Source organism: Sus scrofa, chromosome 16, assembly GCF_000003025.6.
Source record: "Sus scrofa isolate TJ Tabasco breed Duroc chromosome 16, Sscrofa11.1, whole genome shotgun sequence".
NCBI classification, from domain to species: Eukaryota; Metazoa; Chordata; class Mammalia; order Artiodactyla; family Suidae; genus Sus; species Sus scrofa.
This window is the reverse complement of record NC_010458.4, coordinates 45,461,960-45,478,196: the sequence shown is the minus strand read 5'-3', so window position 1 is coordinate 45,478,196 and position 16,237 is coordinate 45,461,960. Positions and strand designations below refer to the sequence as shown.

Below are 16,237 nucleotides of genomic sequence, written 5' to 3'. Positions count from 1 at the left end.
CATGTCAGATCTGAGCCGCATCTGCAAACTACACCACAGCTCAGGGCAATGCTGGATCCTTAACCCACTATGTGGGGCCAGGGATGGAACCACATCCTCATGGACACTAGTTGGTTTCGTTACCACTGAGCCACAATGGGAACTCCCCATGGCACATATTTTTACAGGCAGAAATGTCAGAACTAGTCCTAAAACACTCGGGAGGACCCAGCAGTTCAGACCCACTCCTTGAAGCCCCAGCTTTACCTCAGCATGGCCCAGACCCAGTAGGACTAGTCCTTATCAATATTTTCTTCACTAGACCCTCTGTTCCTAAGCAGCTGGACAGTGACTGGCCGGGAGCCTTCAAAAGCTGTGTGTGCACCCCACCCTGAAAAAATGAGTTCCCGTTGTGGTGCAGCGGAAATAAATCTGACTAGTATCCATGAAGATGATGAAGATGCAGGTTCGATTCCTGGCCCTACTCAGTGGGTTGGGGAACCCGTGTTGCTGCGGCTGTAGTGTAGGCCAGCAGCTGCAGCTCCGATTCAACCTCTAGCCTGGGAACTTCCATGTGCTGTGGATGTGTCCCTAAAAAAACAATCAATCAATCAATCAATCAATCAATAAAAGCCATGGCCCCACTGAGGCTGGCAGAGGGTGTCCTCCCCAAAATCCCCTGAGGCAGGTGGAGCATGAGTTGGTCCCTGTAGGCCAGGAGCTCCTGGGGGACATCAGAACGCACAACCTGCTGCTGGTCAATGAGAAAGCGTGGTGGGCAGCGGGCGAGGGGCGGTTCAGGAACTCCAGATCACCCTGCTTCCCTCTGCACATTTAATGAGGTTGGCAGAATTGCCTGAGGACCAGATGGGACTGTAGCCAGTGTAAGTAAGGAGGTCAGGAAAGGATGCAAACCAGTCCTGTGTGTTCTTTAAACACAGAAATCAGAAAGACACGTTTGATCCTTAACAGCAAGCCAGTTGCCATATTACTGATTTCACCGGAAATGACTGTAATTAGGTGTGAGGAATAAGAGATGGCACCCTCCAGTCAGCACCGAGCGATAAAGGTAAACAATTTATGACCGGTGTGCAAAAGGAATATACCAACGCGTTAATGTGGATAATTTCCCTGTTACCTTGAGGACTTTCTGGATGGGCTACACCTCTACTGCAATTTTTCAATTAACTTAAAGTTGCAGATTTTATAGTGATGTCTCCAACAGATGCCATTAAGTTTATGACAGACAGCACAATTAAAGCCATTTAATTGGGAAGCGCTGAAAAGCCCATTTCTTTATGGAGAAAGAATCAAGAAGCATCTTCCCCCTGCTGCAATGAAATTTATCATGCCTTTGCATCTGTTGTTCCTTGGGCCTCTGGAGAAATGGATTCTGCTTTTACCATCCAGTAATCCAGGACTCTTTTTGTCCATTTATCTACACAGCTAAAATTAAGTTCTTTCAACTTCTCTCAACCGTCTCCATCCCCACTCTGCCCCCATTTAGCTTGTGCACCACTCTTCATCTTCCTTAAAAGGTGTGATAATTTCAGGATGGCTAGAAATCTTGTTACCTAAAAGGAAACAAATTAAATGCCAGAAATCTCTGTGCTGACTTTGTTTTTTATTTGGAAAAAAATGTTCACTTTGCTCACACCCCATATAGAACAAACTACCAGTGAATTATGAAGAGAAACAAAACAATTAATTGCTTGAAGCCAAAGCATTTTGAGAACAATCCCTGCTACTCTATTCACTGAGAATAAATAATAGGGCCAGTGAAACTTGGCACCAAATTCTTAGCCCTGTGTTCTTTGTAAAGAGAACACTATATCTGGAGATTACATGAGATCAACTAGAACTAGAAGGAGCTTATTAAAAATTTTTAAGAATATGAAGGAGGGAGAAACAAGGACTTATCTTAAACCTCTTTTCACTTTTAGAGATTTTAAGGAATGGTCCCCCAGGAAGCCTTGTAACATAATACATGGCAACCCATCGCTCTGAGGATGAATGGGCAGAGATAGTAAGGTAGGTTAATTTAATTCTGCTCTTTAAAACACACACACACAAACCAAATCTTCAGGTTTTTGACTTCCTAATCCATGCTGTCTTTTCAGGCTCATGCATGGAAAACATCCCTCAACTTCAAAACCCTAGAGCCATGTGTAGTATCTTACTAATCACAGTTCTTTCTTCTTCTTTCAGGTCAGGGTGAAGAGCTAGTCAAAACGCAAATACATCCACTCCACGTTATGACAAAGGCTCTTAAATGCGGGGGGCAGGGATGGATATTAGAGAAAATGAGGGTGGCATGAACTTGAATACCTGATAACTCCTTAAGAACTAGGGATGATAGCTTAATTTGAGGGCAGTTCAGCAGCTTGAGAAAAAGGAGGGAATGGAAGGACTTCGGGAAAGGGACCAAATCAATCCAAATCCAATAGCGTCATGCAGTGGAGACAGGCTCTCTAGAAGCAGGGTATTCAGACTGGTAAAGCCAAGTGAGTTGTGAACTACGTATATTGGTACTTCCTAGTGGTAGGTCTTAAGAGGTGTTTGGATATAACAGAGATACTAGAGATTTTAACCTGGCGTGAATGTGCTGAGAGGGCAGAGGAGGCCCGGAGGAGGAGGGACTAGATTAGGATATGGAAATCCAATAGGAAACTCCATGAGCAAACCAGGTGTAATTGGTAATGGATTAGAAATAAGCGGTGAAAATGATGGCAGACTAAAGCGACTGATGCTTCTAATATGAGTACATTGGGAGAAGACTACCCCATTAATAAGGAAATTTTAGAGAGGAGTGGGGTAGTAGTAATAATAGCAGAGGAAAAGGGTAGATGAGTAATCTAGAGATTTCTGTGTCATTTGCTACAGAAAATTCCTCAATTTTCCTTAGGGAGAAATTACAAGATTAGCAGTTTAGGTAGGCAGAAGTCAATCTTTGAGGTCATTGTTCTTAATTTGAAATACAAATTGATCTCTGTGTTGTCTCTAAAGACTTGTGGGACACTATTTTGTTAAACAAAACAACACTAATTTATAAGAGATCAAATTATCAAGCACATCTAAACTCTTCTTAACTTGGAGATAAGGAAGTGACTGCCATGGACATGCACAGCCTTCCCCAGGATGAGAAAACGAGGCAGATTGAAACCAGAGTCCTAGACTTGACCTTCACCGCTCACAGCACTGCTCTCTGAATTCATCCACCCATCTGCAAAGCAATACCTGAGAGACTCGCAAATGAAAACTGGTGCCAGTTAATTCTCTGCCCATATGTGCAGCACTTGCTTATAACTCAAATCCTGCTGCTTCCAGGGATTTGCTGGCTCTTGCATGTTCAAATGCTAGGACACTTGATAGACCTCTGCTTCTGATCTGGTCAAGTAAACCTCGGTAGTAGTCAGGCTTTGGTTAGGTAATTAACTCCACGATTTCCAGAGGGAACTAGCAGGGCTAATACACAGGCAGTACATCAAAACAGTACTTTACCTAACGGAGCTACACAGGGTGCCTCATTTTAGAGGCAGTTATTGTTAAGAAAGTGATTTCCAGATTAATTAAATTGTTTGATTGCTTCGTAATTAGGTTGGAGAAGTCCTGTGTCTTCACCACAGAGAAACAAGCTGCAAATCTTTTTAAAAGGCATATGCTATACCCACTATAGATTATTAATGTGCTTTTAATAGCTGTCTATTCACAAAACGATAGTTTCTGGTGGCCTTGATTTTCTATCAGGACTGAGGGAATCCAAGAATTAATGATAATTGCCATTTGAAACTCCTGGTGGATCAAAGAGTAAGCCCCCACTCGAATCCTTGTTGTCATTACTTGATGATCAACTTAAATGAGTTGTGACATTTTTACACCACAACAATCAGTGCTGTGTCTCTTATCCCTCTGCAGGAGATTCTCAGCAAGGAAGGGACACTGTTTAAAAACCTTAAGACCAAACTTCCCAGGACCAAATCTAGGAACCCCTTGCAAGATGAATGCTGGCAGATAAAGGGGACAGTGGAACAGTAGTGCAGGGGCCTCAAGTTGAGTGGACTTTGAAAAAGAACAGTTCAAATTCACCTGAGAAGTTTAAGTCTGTGCTCTCAGATCCAGCTGATGCAAGAGGAGACACAGAAACCCTCCTTTCACTTAGCTGTCTCGAAGACTGGCTCCTCTCCAAATATAATTGCAGAATATTAATTAAACCTGGGCAGCTGTTTAGACTCTAAGTGGACAGAGAAAAACCTTGATTGGCCTTCAGTGGCATTCTCTCAGGGTAAGCTGTGAAATGTTCACAGCAGGCCAATAAATAGAAGTAGACTTGTATGCCTGGGTTTTCAAATAAAGACAGAATCATGTACAATAAATCAAGGTTTTCTTAAAATCTGGCCTCTCTGAATTTCTTTTGGTTTTCCCACCCCTGCCGCACTGATCCTTCTAAACCCAGTACTACTACTCACTGTCATCTGCCTGTTTCATTCACTCAACCAATGTTTATTAATCCTCCCATAATAGAGGAGAATGGTATGATTTGATTGACTTTTTTTTCTTTTTGCGGTTTTTTAGGGCCACACCCACGGCATATGGAGGTTCCAAGGCTAGGGGTCCAATCAGAGCTATAGCTGCTGGCCTACAGCACAACCACAGCAAAGCCAGATCTGAGCCACGTCTGCAACCTCTACCACTACTCACAGTAATGCTGGATCCTTCAGCCACTGAGAGAGGCCAGGAATGGAACCTGCATCCTCATGGATACTAGTCAGATTTGTTTCCACTGAGCCATGACAAGCACTCCTGATTAATGTTTTAGAAAGAGCCCTCTAGCTGTTCTCAGACAGTGGCCTGTAAGGCAGGCACAAGCAGAAACAGGAAGATAGCTAAGGAGGCTACCAGTGTAGCAAGGTGGTTTGGGCAGGATGAGAGTAGATCTCAGGGATGTTCTAGTGGTAGAGCCAACAGATTTACTGGAAAATTTGGACTAAGTAGAAAGATAGGGAAAGAAAGGAAACAAGGATGACTCTTGGATTTTAGGACTCATCAAGTGGGTAGATGGTGGCTTTAACTGAGATGGAGAAGCCTGAGGGAGGATAGGGTTTGGAAGTATAAGGAATTTACAATAACCATGACATGGAAGCAACCCAAGTATAAGAAATTTACAATAACCAAGACATGAAAGCAACCCAAGATGTGACGTGCGTGTGCGTGTGTGTGTGTGTGTGTGTGTGGAATATTACTCATAAAATATTACTCATAAAAAAGAATGAAATACTGCCATTTGCAACAACATGGATGGACCTGAAGTGTATTGAGCTTAGTGAAAAAAGACAGAGAAAGGCAAATACTATATGATATCACTTCTATGTGGAATCTAAAAAGTTATACAAATGAGTTTCCATACAAAACAGAAACAGACTCATAGATGCAGAAAACAAACTTACAGTTACCAGAGAGGAGAGGGACACATTAGGGGTATGGAATTAACAGATACCAACTACTTACATAAAATAGATAAGCAACAAGGATTTATTGTATAGCACAGAAAATTATACCCAATATCTTATCATAACCTATAATGGAAAATAATCTGCAAAAACAAACAAACAAAAATCACAATGCTGTATACCTGAAACAGTACTGTAAATCAGCTATACTTCAAGTTTTAAAAATGCAAAAAACCCTTGAAAACCTGAGATTTATGCTCTTTTATGTACTAGAGGCACCACTTCAAATAATTTCAAATACAGTAAAATGTACTAAATTACTTACATGTACATCGTACCCAATTACCTGTAACAATGCTACATTTAGTGTGGTTCTTATATGTAGCATTTATACTACTGAAAAAAAAATAAGAATTCTGTTATAGTCTTTTTTTTTTTTAATTGTATTGGAGAACAAATAACATTTTTCCAGCTCACAGTATTTGGGGCCTCACAGTAATTCAATAGCCCTGATCTGTTCCAGATAGCCAAACTAGACAACAGTGTAGTTAAAGCTTTGCAGAGAAGGACAATTCTATAGGCTAACTGCTGAAGTTTGGGTCATGAAAATTTCAATAATTCTATGTCCTGTCACCATAGGTAAAACTGAATGACATGTAATGACATGTATACTGAATTTCATTTCTCTCTTCCTCCTACTAACTTATAGTTCTAAATGCTAGTGAGGGTTAAACTGGTTATGCCTGTAGAAACACAAACAGTGAATTGTGAATTCTCAGTGTCTACCTAGTTCCTGTTATACAGTAACATACAGAAATATATTGTTTTTTCCTAATTTGATGATTATGTATTAAATTATTTTGAGTTACCTGCCAGAACAGATCAATTAGGTCAACAGGACCCAAAGAACAAAAAATCGACTGAGGAGTTCCCGTCATGGCGCAGTGGTTAACGAATCCGACTAGGAACCATGAGGTTGCGGGTTCGGTCCCTGCCCTTGCTCAGTGGGTTAACGATTCGGCGTTGCCGTGAGCTGTGGTGTAGGTCGCAGACGCGGCTCGGATCCTGCGTTGCTGTGGCTCTGGCGTAGGCCGGTGGCTACAGCTGCGATTCAACCCCTAGCCTGGGAACCTCCATATGCCGCGGGAGCAGCCCAAGAAATAGCAACAACAACAACAACAACAATAATGCCTAGGGAGTGGCCCAAGAAATAGCAACAACAACAAAGACAAAAAAAAAAAAAAAATCGACTGATAGAAGCAGATCTGTACATCACCAACACTAGACTCATCTTGTGAAACCAACTCTGGATACTTAATCATGTGAAAAAGAAATCGTCTTCAACCAAAGCCCTTAAATACATCAAAGTTATCCACTAAAAACAAACTCCACAACAACACTACATAGAGAATTTATTGTGTTACAACAGACGCTTAACAGATGGACATGTCCTGCTTTCTGAGGAATGACTGATGAGGTTATAGGGTGGAAAACACGTAGGGAGTGAAAGAGAGTTCCAATAATAGGTCAATTTCTATGTCATGAGACTCGCTCAGATGTCTGTTGTCTCCATTTCATGAAGCCATTCCTCTGGAATTTGTGTAGTGTATGTGAAATGCTGTGGCATTGACACGAATCCCTTGGAGATGGGTTATAATGGGTTCTTGAGAATGTTTTAGCTTTTCATTGACCCTTCCTTATTACTCTGAATTGATGTCACATCTCAAGGTGATCCCGAGTAAAGACCGGTGAATGTCAAGAGTGATGAAGAAAGTTGATTTTTAGTTGTATGTTTTCCTCCCATCTACAGTAATTCATCTTCCCAGCAACGGAGAAGAGATTACTTTTAGCCTCTGTTTAAAGTTGCTGAGGAGCGTTTGTAAGGTCAAGGAAGGGGAGGTAAGAACATAGCTATGTAACAGATATTCCTAAATTGCATGCAATTTTATGAAATGTAATGCATTCTCATGATCTTAGATACTTAATTAGTCTCTGAATGTGGATAAAAGACTGAGTAAAAGAATATAACCTAAGGTGCGCCTATTTCTTTTTTTCTCCTATCTTACAGGAAGGATTTCAATTCCTTTAACATAATGAGATACAAAGAATTCTCATTTTTACCTAGAAGAGGAGTGGACAATATCAGGAAATTACTTCCTCTCAAGCTTCACTTGCTAAGTAATATCTAGTCAAAGAGGAAGTATTTAAATGAAATGCTGCACAACCCTGTAACTTGCTAAATGCAGTCTAAATGTATCCTCTATTATAAACCTCTTGCCTTCAGCTCCCTTTAAAAATATAAACACTAAATTTAAGGTGATCCAATTTAACAAATGGTAAATGTTCCCTTGGCTGCTGATACAAAGGCATTCCATCTGAAAGAAGCCAAATATGTGTTACGTATTTTTTAATAGTTACCTAATTATGTTCAGTGTCTAGCTCCAGAAAGACATCGAGATTTAAAAGAATAAAAGACATTCAATTCTATTGTTTCCTATTAAAATACTATGTATGTGCCAAGCATCAAGAAAACCAGAATTCTGACTCAGTTCCCATAAACCATATGCTATGAGATCTTGGAAATCCCCTGGTCCTCAGATTCTCCTCTAATCTTTTTCTCTCACCCTCCTCTCCCACGCCCTTAGATCAATAAACAGTTCTCAATCTGGGGTGCCAAAGAGAATGACTTGAGAAGCTTTAAAAACGCTGATACCCAGGCCCAAGTGTACCCCTTTAAAGTGGAGTGATTCTAGGACTCTGCCAGGGCTGAGAACAACCATGGCCTGAGAATTTCCTTGTACCGTGTAAATCAAACCCCAGACATCACTAGCTATTCACAGGCTCAACCAGGAAGGCTTAGTTTTTTTTTCACTCCCCATTTCCGTCTATAACTCAACTTCCCCTCCCTTCTTGTCTCAGCTACACAAACTCCACGTCCCTTTTGTACATTCACTTCACTCTGACTTCCAGGCAGTCTTGAAACAGGGCTAAGACTGGAAAGTCCTTCCCTGTCAGCCTCAGCAAATAGCATCTTACCAAGTCAACACTCCAGCAATCCTACCTGCCCACAGGTGTCCTCCTAGCTTTATCCAAGTCCCACTGATACCTCCTCAAAACTCCATTATTTCCAGAATTTCTCCTGTCCTCTAAAACAGGAACACCCCTGGCCCCTGCCAAGCTAAGCTGTGTATCATTACTATGTTCCTAGGTTAAGATTAAAAGTCTGTATAAGGAAGTCATAGAGAAGAAAACTCTCATTAACCATAACCTTGTTTATACTTTTACTATCAACTTTAATCATTTGATTGCTCAAAGTTGAAATACTAGCTATTATCACAGCTGCTATCTAACAGTATATGAATGAAGTATTTGCCTTAGAATTGTAAATCTCATTCTTCCATTTTTTTTTCATAGGCAGAGTGCCTAATATTTGGTTTGAAAAATATTAGAACATGAAAAATTATGAGAAAGGTTAAAATCTAGGCATGGGCGGTGCTCAATTTAATCAGTGATTATCAGAAGCAAAACTAAAATCATTCTAATTAATTCTCCTTGCAGAAAGCATGATTTTCTCTTATCCGTGATAAGGATGTGTCTGTTCAGGACCTTACTCTATTTATGGTCTATACATGATATTTTTAGCATACAATCCTAAGCAACTGATGGGGTTAGTAAGGGGAGGATATTTCAAACCAAAGCAACCCTGAGATTCTGCAGTCACAAACAGCAACTTTCAGAAAATCACCACCTTAAGGAGGCACAGTTGTTAATTACAATGTGTTGAACCCTTCAGGTATGTTAGGGTGTATCGAGGGAGGGAAAAAAGTTGTGATTACTCTCTCAAAATGCACCATAGGTTCTTTAAGGTCCTCAGAATGAAATATTAGGTACATAACAGATACATGCATTGACATATTAAATAATTCGATAAATATTTATCTTACCAAAGATAAGGCCTGACACTATAGAACTACTAGAAGAAAACAGAGAAAAAACTCTTTGACATTGGGTTTGGCAATAATTTTTTTATGACACCAAAAGGGCAAGCAACAAAAGCAAAAATAAACAAGTGGATTACACAGCAAAAGAAACAAGCAGCAAAATGAAAATGCAACCTAATGAATGAGAGAAAATACATGCAAACCACGTCTCTGACAAGGGGTTAATATCCAAAATAAATAATACAACTCAATAAAAAAAAATCTGATTTAAAAATGGGCAAATACCACATCCAACAATACATGAAAAGGATTGTACATCATGATCAAGTGGGATTTATCCCAGGGATGCAAGGGTTCTTCAATATCTGCAAATCCATCAGTATGATACACCACATTAACAAACTGAAGCATAAAAACCATATGATCCTCTCAATAGACACAGAAAAAGCCTTCGACAAAATCCAACACCCATTTCTGATAAAAACCCTTCAGAAAGTGGGCATAACGGGAACCTACCTCAACATAATAAAGGCCATATATGACAAACCCACAGCTAACAGCATTCTCAATGGTGAAAAGCTGAAAGAATTCCCACTGATATCAGGAACAAGACAAGGATGTCTACTCTTGCCACTACTCTTCAACATAGTTTTGGAAGTCCTAGCCACAGCAATCAGAGAAGTAAAAAAGATTAAAGGAACCCAGATTGGAAAGGAAGAAGTAAAGCTATCACTATTTGCAGATGACATGATGCTATACCTAGAGAATCCTAAAGACTCGACAAGAAAACTGTTAGAGCTCATCCACGAATTTGGCAAAGTCGCAGGATACAACATTAGTACAAAGAAATCAATGGCATTTCTATATACTAACAATGAAAGATCAGAAAGAGAAATTAGGGAAGCAATCCCGTTTACCATCACATCCAAAAGAATAAAATACCTAGGAGTAAACCTACCCAAAGAGACAAAAGGCCTGTACTCTGAAAACTATAAGATACCGATGAAAGAATTCAAAGATGACACAAATGGATGGAAAGACATACCATGCTCTTGGATTGGAAGAGTCAATATTATCAAAATGACTATACTACCCAAGGCAATCTACAGATTCGATGCATTTCCAATCAACTTACCAAGGACATTTTTCACAGAACTTGAACAAAATATTTTAAAGTTTGTTTGGAACCACAAAAGACCCAGAATAGCCAAAGACATCCTGAAAAAGAAAAATGGAGCTGGAGGAATCAGGCTCCCTGGTTTCAGACTATACTACAAAGCTACAGTCATCAAAACTGTATGGTACCGGCACAAAGACAGAAATATAGATCAGTGGAAGAGGATAGAAAGCCCAGAATTAAACCCACACACCTACAGCCAACTAATCTATGACAAAGGGGGCAGGAATGTACAATGGAGAAAAGACAGCCTGTTCAATAAGTGATGCTGGCAAAACTGGACAGCCACGTGGAAAAGAATGAAATTAGATCACTTCCTAGCACCATACATAAAAATAAACTCCAAATGGATTAAAGACCTAGATATAAGACTATAAAACTCTTAGAGGAAAATATAGGCCCAAACACTCTGACATAAATGACAGCAACATCTTCTCAGATCCAACTCTTAGAGGAATGACAGTGAAAACAAAAATAAACAAATGGGACCTAATTAAACTTAAAAGTTTCTGTACAGCAAAGGAAACCCTAAACAAAACGAAAAGACAACACACAGAATGGGAGAAAACCTTTGCAAATGAAGCGACTGACAAGGGATTCATCTCCAAAATTTATGAACACCTTCTGCAGCTCCATACCAAAAAAACAAACAACCCCATTGAAAAATGGGCAGAAGATCTAAACAGACAATTCTCCAAAGACAAACGGATGGCCAAAAAACACATGGAAAGATGTTCAATATCACTCATTATTAGAGAAATGCAAATCAAAACCACGATGAGGTACCACCTTACACCAGCCAGAATGGCCAGCATCAAAATGTGTATAAACAATAAGTGCTGGAGAGGGTGTGGGGAAAAAGGAACCCTAGTACACCATTGGTGCATTGCAAATTGGTGCAACCACTGCGGAAAACAGTATGGAGATTCCTCAGAAAACTAAACATAGAACTACCATTTGACCTAGCAATCCCACTCCTGGGCATCTAACCAGAGAAAACCATGACTCAAAAGACATATGTACTCCGATGTTCATAGCAGCACTATTTTCAATAGCCAAGACATAGAAACAACCTAAATGTCCATTGACAGATCAAGTAGATGTGGTACATATACACAGTGGAATATTACTCAGCCATTAAAAGGAATGAAATACTGGCATTTTTAGCAATGTGGATGGACTAGAAATTATCATGCTAAGTTAAGTCAGTCAGACAATGAGACATCAACATCAAATGCTATCATTTACATGTGGAATCTGAAAAAAGGACAGACTGAACTTCTTTGCAGAACAGATACTGACTCACAGATTTTGAAAAACTTATGGTTTCCAACAGAGAAGTTCAGGGGGTGGGGGATGTGCTGGGGTTGTGGGATGGAAATCCTATAAAATTGAATTGTGATGATCATTGTACAACTACAAATGTAATAAATTCATTGAGTAATAAAAAAAGATATCTCAATCAAGCTTGGGGGATAAAAAGAGTGAATATATGCTAGGTACTTTCCTAGACCTATTAAGTTAAAGCTAATTGATATTGGTGGCTTCCTTTAAGTGATGTTGGAGGAAATGGAATACTGGCATTCTGGAGACTGTGTTTAAGTTAGTGTTTGTACCCTAAGAACACTCATTGGGGTCAAAAATGGACAGTCACTGTGGGTATGAGGTCAGTGTGAATATAACACAGACCAGTGCATTACCCTGTTGACAGTCGAACAGGAAAGTACTGCCATCTTTTCCTCCTTTTTGCCACAATGTGACAGTCCCCTTGGAGCCTTTGGAGGAAGTTAGATTAATCACATCATGCCTGACAATGTTCCCATACATCAGGCAGGAACTGAATAGGATACTGAGCTTCTGGTGGTATGTATACATAAAGTGAGGAAGCCACGAATTCAGGAGAGAGAGGATGGCTGGACAGAGGCAACCTCTGATCTGAACCTTGAAGGAAAGTTGCAGGTGAAAGGAAAGGAGGCTTCTGAGGGAGAGGAAATTGAAGAGACAAAGGGACAGAGTCCAGAAGTAAATAGCACATTTTTACATGTGTTAATTCGATTACAAAAGAAAATATATAAACACTGTAAAAAAAAAAAAAAAAACTTCAAATAGTTCAAGGAAGTGTAAAATAAAGACTAAAATTCTTTTCTGGCCTCTGACTCTCATTCATTGATTCATTCAAACATTAATACGATCGTTATGGGCTAGGCACTGCAGCAAGCTGTGAACCCCAAGCCACCTCCCACCCCTAGTTTTAATCTTGAAATACATGGGTTCATCCAGAAAAACATATAGATATACACAGAAATATTACATATACTGAAAAAGTCTCCATATAATACCATGCTGTATAAAAGTTTTTATACACACACACACAAAACAGAGATGTGAAGTGTGTGCGTCCACTAATATGCAGAGTCTCTCAACAGTACATACAACAGTACCACACATTCAGCAGTTGGTTGAATCTGTGGATAAGGACTGTGGATACAGAGGAACTTTGAGCCAGGGGAACCTCAAATACAGAGAGCTGACTCTACATTATACTCAGATTTTCAACTGCACAGGGGGTGGGCATCTCTGTATTGTTCAAGGGTCATTTTTTTTACATATATATATACTCTATAAGTGTTGTTTTTCATTAATAATCTAGCTACAACTTTCTGTATCCTTTCATCTAAATCTCTGTCATCTTTAGCATCAAATAAAATTCCACTATGTCTTGTACCATAATTTACTTAAATCTTCTATTAATAGATATTTAGATGGATTTCAGGGTTTTGATTATTCAGTGAGTATCTTCTGAATACTTAAATGATTATATCCAAGAGCTAAATTCCTAGGAGAACTACTACTGGCCCTCACAAGTGAGTTAACTTTCCACTTTGGTGCATATAGCTCATTGTTCTCCAAAGACACTATTCTAATTTACACTCTACCACTGCTGGCGCATGGAACGCCATTTCGCTTCAATCTTGCCAACCCTGAACTTTTTCAGATTTTGGTGGCATCACATTGTTTTGATGAGAATTTCTTTGGGATGAGTAACAATGAGCGTCTTTTAAATATTAACTGTCCATTTGTTTCTTTTTTTGTACAAACTACCTGGTTCATACTCTACTCCTGAGTTATGTTAGTCTTTTTTGTGCTTATCTTTTAATGTTGCTTATGGTAACTCTTCTGCAGAGAAATTTTTATTTAGTCAAATGTATCAACCATTTTCCTTTATGGCTTTCAGGTTTTGCATCTTGTTTGGAAATGACTCCCCCACTCCCAAAATACTCTCGAAATACAATCATATTTTTTTTCTAGCACTTTCATAGTTTTGGTTTGGTTTGGTTTTGGGTTTTTCTTTTTTTCTTTGGCTGCACCCGAGGCATACATAAGTTTCCAGGCCAGAGACTGACCCCGTGTCACAGCACTGACCTAAGCCACAGTAGTGACAATGATGGATCCTTAAGTGCTGGGCCACCAGGAAACTCCATGTTTCTTCTTCTTCTTCTTTTTTTTTTTTTTTTTTTTTTTTCATTTAAAGCTTTTTCTCTGTATCTACATGGGATTTATTTGACTTAAGAATAAGATAGAACAGTCCAGTTTACTTCTTTTCCAAATAGCTAACCAACTGATTCAAGACCATTTATTGGCTTTAATAATCTACATTTTCTCTGATGACTTAAGTAAGGCATATTTAAGAAATACCAAGTAATTTGATGCCATGGAGGGGGAATTGCAGGAAACTAGGGCAGGGCGGTGAACCTTGGGGAGCAAAAAGAACGGATCAAGGTCAAACTAGAACAATCTAACAACTTTCGGGAAACATCCTTTAGAGCGGTATCCAGGTGATTCTTCACCCAGGTGGGACTGTGGGGTCCCTATTTTTATCAAGTTCTCCAGGTGATTCTTAGGCACGCTGAAGTTTCAGACTGGCTTTAGCACAGTTATTCTTAACCTCGACTTCACATTCAAATAGTCTAGGGAACTTACAAAAACCCAACGACCAAGTCATGTTTCAATCCAATTAAATCAGAAAGGGGATGGGGTGAGGGCAGGTGATTGCAAGGTGAACTCAAGTTTGAGAAACATGGCTTTAAGTTCTGCTAAAGAAAGTGAATTTTACAGATTAAGTTGTTCTCTAACCTTACTATGTATTAAAATCCTCCAGGGAGCTTTTAAAAAGATATATATTTATGCCAGGCCAGACATGTGAGGTTTCTGATTTAATTGGTCTGGGACCTGGGTCTTTTCTTTAAGCTCCATGGTTAAGCTCCATGGGTGATTCTGACGTGCAGCAAGGCTTTAGGACCTATAGTGCAGTAATTCTCCAACTGTAGAGTGCCTCGGAATCACCTTGAGGATTTATTAGACCACAGATTGCTGGCTACCACTCTCATACGTTACTTAATTAGTGGGTATAGACTGAAGCCTGAGAGTCTATATTTCTAACCAGGATCCTGGTGCAGCTGGTCCATGGATCACACTTTGGGAACCATGACACTCTGTCATGACAAACCAGGGAATGTTTCTCTTTAGTTAGAAGACATAGCTCAGTTCATATATTAAAAAATAAAAGCTTCGGGAGTTCCTATTGTGGTGCAGCAGAAACGAATCTGACTAGTATCCATGAGGTTGTGAGGTTTGATCCCTGGCCTTGCTCAGTGGGTCAGGGATCCAGCATTGCCATGAGCTGTGGTGTAGGTCACAGATGTGGCTTAGATCCTGAGTTGATGTGGCTGTGGCGTAGGCCCGCAGCTGTATCTCCAGTTTGACGCCTAGCCTAGGAACTTCCATATGCCATGGGTGCAGCCCTAAAAAAAAAAAAAAAAAAGGCAAAATAAAATAAAATAAAATAAAATAAAATAAAAGCTTCAATGTAGAAGAGAAATCTGAGAGTCAGTGAGAGGGAGCATACAAAAACATGGAGCCCAATCCTCACTCTACCAGAGCCCTGAGCCACTGGCTGGGAAGAGGAGCAGGTGTAAAACCCCTGAAATCAGGTGAGAATGAGCAGGGAGGGCTTAACAAAGATGATGCTGGGGTTGAGAGCTTGGGTCACCACGTGGATGGTGGTGCCAATAACTGAGAAAAACCAGAGTTGAGGATAAGAAACTTGATCTTAAATAACAGATGCATTTAAGGTGCTGGAAGGACACATTTATTTATTTATTTATTTTATTTGTTTGTTTATTTTTGCTTTTCAGGACCACACCTGGGGCATATGGACGTTCCCAGAGCTAGGGGTCTAATTGGAGCTACAGCCACTGGCCTATACCACAGCCACAGCAATGTGGGATCTGAACCACATCTGTGACCTACACCACAGCTCCTGGCAATGCCAGATCTCCAACCCACTCAGTGAGGCCAGGGATCGAACCCTCATCTTCACGGATCCTGGTTGGGTTTATTAACCGCTGCACCACGAAGGCAACTCCCTGGAAGGACACATTTAGGTGGAGAAAAGCACCAGAAAATAAAAACAGGCATCTATGTTCAGAAGTGTCCAGGCTTAAGATAGAACTGTATCAGCACACTCACGAAGCAGATGGCCTTGATCAAGCAGAGTCTGTCACAAGTACAAAAGTGACAAAGAACACAACCCAGAAGGTCTCAAGAGTTAAAGCAGATGAGGAGGGAGTTCCCTGGTGGCCTAGCAGGTAAGGAACTGGTGTTGTCCATGCTGTGGCCTGGGAACTTCTGTG

The 16,237-nt window shown here is 40.1% G+C and overlaps 1 protein-coding gene across 20 annotated transcripts in view; it reads right to left on the bottom strand.

Moving 5' to 3' along the window:
* MAST4 (microtubule associated serine/threonine kinase family member 4) overlaps positions 1 to 16,237 on the bottom strand; it is a 589,582-nt gene that overhangs the window by 83,904 nt on the left and 489,441 nt on the right. The window lies entirely within an intron of this gene.